The sequence below is a fragment of the Petaurus breviceps genome, unplaced genomic scaffold (genome assembly GCF_028583685.1).
Source record: "Petaurus breviceps papuanus isolate PSGF00001 unplaced genomic scaffold, PetGlider_PUasm1.0 140, whole genome shotgun sequence".
NCBI classification, from domain to species: domain Eukaryota; kingdom Metazoa; phylum Chordata; class Mammalia; order Diprotodontia; family Petauridae; genus Petaurus; species Petaurus breviceps.
Window position 1 is genome coordinate 28,964,461 of NW_027185698.1, and position 6,170 is coordinate 28,970,630.

Below are 6,170 nucleotides of genomic sequence, written 5' to 3' on the forward strand. Positions count from 1 at the left end.
TAGCAATCCGGGGGATAATTTGAATAATCTGACCCAGTTGCCCCAGGGAAAGATAAGCAAGGAGAGAGCAAGGATGTACTTCCAATCCCCAAGATGCAGTGGAAGGTACTGATGTGAGAAACAGGCACATTTTCAGGCTCTCGGGAAGACAGAAGGCAAAATTAGATTCATGATAAGCCAGCACAGAGTTGAAAACAGAGACCTATTTGATCATTGCAAAAAAGGACATTCCCATACCCCTTTCTGTGAGAGGGCAAAGACTATGAGACTTAAGCATAGAAAAGGGTTTTAAACAAACAGAGGCATTCTGGCCCAGAGGTACATTTTGAACTACAAACAGACTCCAGAGTTACTTCCTGTATGGACCCAGCTGATAGAACACTGATCACCTGAGGAAAAGTGACAAGCACCACCATCTACTAAACAGTAGAAGATCTACAGAAGCCAGAGAAGGAGCTTCATTTTAGGAGGTAGAACAAGAGAGACCAATGGTGCTTAGAGCTGAACTACAGGAAGCAAAGTTACAGAAGTGTCAAGTGCAAGGCTACAGAATACAGAGATTAGGAGGATGATGAACAAGGTCCACAAAAACATGGGTGCTGGAGTTTTGTCTTAAAAGAAGAAAAGGACTCTGAGACAGAAGGAAGGAGGGAGCACGTTCCAGGCATGAGGAATGGTCCATGAAAAGAATGGAGATGAGAGATGTAGAAACAAGAGAAATAGCCAGTTTTGCTGAATTACAGAGTTTGGGAGGAATAAGGTCCACTGAGGCTGGCAGGACTCTAAAAGCTAAACTGAAAAGTTCATATTTTATCCTACAGGTAAGAGGAAGTTGCTGGAGTTGATTACACAGGGAATCATATGGTCAGATCTGTGCTCCCTTTGGGAATTTTATGTAGGATACACTGGAGTGAGGAGATACTTGAGGCAGGAGACCAATTAGGAGGCTGTTGAAATAATCTGGACTGGAGGTGACAAAAGTCGTTACAAGGGTGGTAGCTGTATAAATGAAGAGAAGGGGTTGGATGTCCAGTGAGATCTACTGGAGGGAAGGAGAGGAAGAACTACACCAAAGACTAAAGTACCCCAGATGGGAATACCAATATAGAGAAACAAACCCTGGTTTCTTTTCACCCCTTGCTTGAGTTCAAAATAGGGAAAGACTCTAAATTGCAAAGTATAGAGATATGGGGGGAGTGGTGAGTATACAGGTGGGGTAGAGGTCATTCCCTGTCCCTTATTAATTTATAAATAAAACCATTTGTGCTATACATTTTGTAAGCCTATGTGTTTGTGGAAACTCTTTGGGAGAAGCATTAGCTATTGGTATCTCCAGGTCATCTGAGTGAGGCAACGACGAGCCAGAAAGTGAGAGCTCCCCAAAGCGTAGTCACCCTGGGTAAGCCCTTCATGTATGGCATTTCTGACACTAACATTAATCTCAGATTCCTCCTCTGTAAAATGGGGGGATTAGATTAGATGCTCTTTAAGGCCTCTTCTAGAACTCAATGTGTGATCCTCTAAATCTTATAAATAAGTAAGCTAGTAAAGTGGATGTGATTATGCTATGGAAAGAAAATCCACTGCTTACAAATTAGGCTAAGAGATGTTTTAAAAGCTTTCATCCCGAGTTACAAGCCAAGACAGAGAGTTGATCCACGGGGTCTCTATGGGGCAAAGAAGATATTGAGTATGTCATTTCCCAAAGATACATAGAGGTTTCAGAAAACACATAGCCATGCTGATGTTTAATAGTTCATAGTCAGTCACTGGGCTTATGTGTGTTTCAGGGGAAGGGACAAAGACTTCCTAATTTATTGTTCATGAATGGCCTCAGGGTCCAAGATGGGTAGAATCGGTTATCTTTTGGTTGTTCTTATAGAAAAACTGGGATAGAGGAAGGCAAAAAACGGGATGGACTTAACTGCCTGTTTATACTAAAATAGAGACTAATTTTAAAATGACATCATTCATGTCAGGAAAGGGAAACTACAGCATCCCCTTGCCCCCCCAAAAAAAATTGTTTGCTATCAATAAGTATTTTACCATTTAGAACAATAATGTATGCAATTCTCTATTAAAGTACTACATTTGTGCATCATCGTGACTTAAATGACCTTGAATCCCAAAGGCTACACCAGCAGAGTACACCAATAGATTACCAAGCCAGAAAGTCTTCCAGGTCAAATCTGGCAACAAATCACACGTCTGCCTGTTGTCCAAGCAACAGCTTGGCTCCATTTGAAGAGTGTCATCTTATTAACACAAAGTGATGCATTTTTCAGCCAGAGCAACTCATAAATACTTGCTAAGGCACGGAGAGACTAGCCAAACTGATATAATTACCTATCATTCATCTACCCTAATAGAATGTAAGCTCCATAAAGGCAAGAACTGTTTCCTTTTTGTTTCTGAAACACCATCACCTCAGACAAGGCTTTGCAGATAATAAGCACTTAAATTCAATGTTGAACTGATTTGAATTGAAATGTCAGATGCAATAGGCATTTTAAATGAATATTTAAATGACAGCAATTTAAATTTTCCCCTTTACAGACAAAAGCCAGTATCCCACGGAATTATTTCAGTTCAACATATTTTCACCTAAAAACATTAGAGATTTACATTTAAGATTTACTGTGTTTTGCTTGTAACTGCCTTTGTAATGTTTCTGGAACCACAGGACTTTTTTTTCATTTGATAACATAAAAGGACATTGTGAAATGTGTGGGGTTTTTTTTCCAGTTTTGGTCTGGACATGTGATTTCCTGGTGAGGAAACTTCCTCTACCAAAGAAGATCAGTAACTGCTTAGCAACCTGATGATTTTAGAGTGTTGCCCACGGCACTAAGAGGTTAAAGTATTCTGCCTTGGGTCAGTCAGCCAGTATGAGTCAAAGGGAGGACTTGAACCCTTGTCTCCTTTTTACAACACTTTCATTTTACATTCATTATTTCATTTGAAACTCTTAACTTCTTGCCACCCCCTATTTTAAAGAAGAAGAACCTGATGCTCTAAATGGTTAAATAATTTCCCCAAGGTCACATAGCTCATAAGTATCAGTCAGATCTTCAGGCTGCCCAGTCCAGCACTCTATACGTTCTACCTTGCTGCTTATCTGGGTAGCAGCAGGATTCAGAAGAGAGCACAGAATCAGAATAAATCAAATCCATTTGCCTTTCCACCTTAGATCTTTTGTAATGAATGACTCTCATACTTCATATCACAGGTAAAGGTGTCCCAATGGGACTTGGGATTTGGGATGAAATGAGGGACTGCTGTATTACCGTGTTCTCAATAATGTATTTTATCAAATTAACACCATATCTTAGGATCTTCAGATGGAAGTTGCCACGTAAAAAAATCCATGTTTTGATGAAATAACCAAAGGGAATAGAGTGTTTCAAAATTATATAACATTTCACAAAGTTTTAATTAAATTTCAAAGCTGTTCTTTGTTGTTACAAGGGCAGAGACAATTATTGAAAAGATTAACTTCTGAGGATTATCTCTTTTCTGGTAACCCTAATATGACTGAGTAGATTTTTTTAGACTGGAGAGAAGAGCAGTTTTCAATAGAAATGTTGACATAACTGTGAACGTGTGTCCTAGAATATGAAGGTCATCATTGGGGTGGGAGGGGTGGGGAGAAGGAAAAAAGGACGTTCTTTGTTTTCCATGGGAACACTAAGATCTTGACAGGAACACTGGATGTTTAGCTGAAGGTAGTACCCAAACAAATAAACTCAACAAGCAAGAGAAGAAACAGAAAGAAAGAAAAGGAAAGAAAAACAGAAGAGAGGGAGGCAGAGAAGGGAGAGAGACAGAAAGACAATGAAGAAAAGAATGTAGTGAAGGGAGAAAGGAAGGGAGGAGACAGTGAAGAGAAGAAAGCAGTGAAGGGAGGGAGGAAAGAAAGAAGGGGAGAGGCAGAGAAAGGAAAGAGGAAGAGGGGCTAGGAAAAGAGGGGATAAGGAGAGAGGAGAGAGAGAGAAAGGAGGGAGGGGAAGAGCAAAAGAGAGAGAAGAGGTAGAGAGAGAGAGAGAGGAGGGGGGAAGAGAAAAAGAATTAACATGTAGATTAGACCATCACCTTTTTTTTAAACCTGATGTTTTAAATCAACCACAATTCCTATCCAGTCTCAACATTCATAAATAAAGAGAAACAATGCCCAGAGCATTTCTCAATGAGGTTCACTTTGGATTCTGTCCAACTCCAACAGGGAAAAAGAACTGGGGCTAGGAAACAACGATGAAGAGAAAAACAAGGATAGAAAATAAGCTAGCAACATGTGAATAACATTCAGTGCTCCCTGGGAGACTGAGAGTTTTTAATCTCATGTATTAAAAATGGCCTCTCTTGTCACCTGGGTGCCTATAGAAAAAGAAAGGGCCTCTGCTTGGAAACCGAGCTGGCAACAAAAAATAATTAACAAAATTCAGCAAGATCCTGGAAGGTAAATCAAATGTGGCTGCCATTCAGCATCAAGCTAAAAAAGACTGAATGGGAATGAATAAAAGGAGGCCAGATTACTAATAGAACCCATTCTGAGGAAATGGCTGTGTATGGGTAGATATTATTCATTCTCTACAATATTCTTTTTTTTGGGGGGGGGGTGGCGTGGAGTCTTCAGGAATATCTATATTTGGCTCTTTCAGAACATCCTCAGGTGTAGAATCAAGGACAAGTTGGACTGAACTGATGTTATGGTTTTAATTGGATTCCAAAATGTAAAAATGGATGTGAAATTTGCTTTGGAGGAACTGTGAGCTTGATTCAAGCAATGTCCTAGGAATCAGCTGTTTTCCACACAAAGGTGAAAGCAAATATTACTTTCTCAAACCAATAACCACAGGGCCAGTAAAGCTGACTCTCCCCAACATATCATCTATAACTTTTTAGCAATTTAAAAACAAACTGTTGGGCTCCCTAATTTTACAGAAGTGGAATTATAAGAGATTTCAATTCAGTTCAACAAACTGCCAGGTGTTGAAAAAAAGGATGAATTTGGAGTCAAATGATCTGCAGTGGGTCTTAACTTTGCTGCTTACTTTCTGTACAACTTTTGGCAAATTGATGAACCTCTCTGAGGCCTCATTTTCTTCATTTATTAAATGGGGGGGGGTCATAATATGTGCATCAATTACTTCAGAAGGCTAAAGAAACTGTTATTATATCAGTTCCTAGGCTAAAATAGGGGGTCAATAGAAAGAGTCAGCTCAAGTTGGAACTGAATCAACTAAGGAATAAAGAAGCATTTTTCATATATAATAGTAAATTATTATAGTAACCTTGTGTTTGACAAAGGTAAAGATTTAAGTTTTGGGGATAAGAACTCACTATTTGGTAAAAATTGTTTGGAAAACTGGAAAACAGTCTGGAAGAAACTAAGTATAGATAAATTACCTTACATCATTTACCAAGATAAGGTCAAAATGGATACATGACAGACATAAAGTAAATCAGAAGAACATGGAACATATTATCTACCAGATTTATGGATAGGAGAAGAATTATGAATAAAAAAGAGATAGAAAGCATTGTGAGATATAAAATGGATAATTTTGATTACATTAAATGAAAAAGGTTTTATATAAATAAAAACAATGTAGCCAAGATTAAAAGGAAAGAAGAAAAGTTAGGGAAGTAATGTTATAGACAGTTTCTCATATAAAGGCTTCATATCTCAAATATAAGAGAAATGAGTCTAATTTATAAGAATATGAGTCATTCCTCAACTGATAAATGGTCAAAGGACATGAACAGGCAGTTTTCAGAAGTAATCGAAGATTATATTCATAAGAAAAAAAACTCAATCACTATTGATTAGAAAAATTAAAATTAAAATAACTTTAAGGTACCATCTCATACTTACTAGATTAGCTAAAATGATAGAAAGGGAAAATCACAAATGTTGGAGGGGATGTGGAAAAATTGGAACACTAATACACTGTGAACTTTTCTAAGCCTTTTGGAGAGCAATCTGGAAGTATACTCAAAGAGTTATAAAAACTGTGTATACTCTTTAACCCAGCAATACCCCTGGTCTGTTTCCCAAGGCGATCTGTGTAAAACGAAAAGAACCCATATGTTCTAAAATATTTATAGCAGCTCTCTTTGTGGTGGCAAATTACTGGAAACTGAAGGAATGCCCATCAACTGGAGAATGC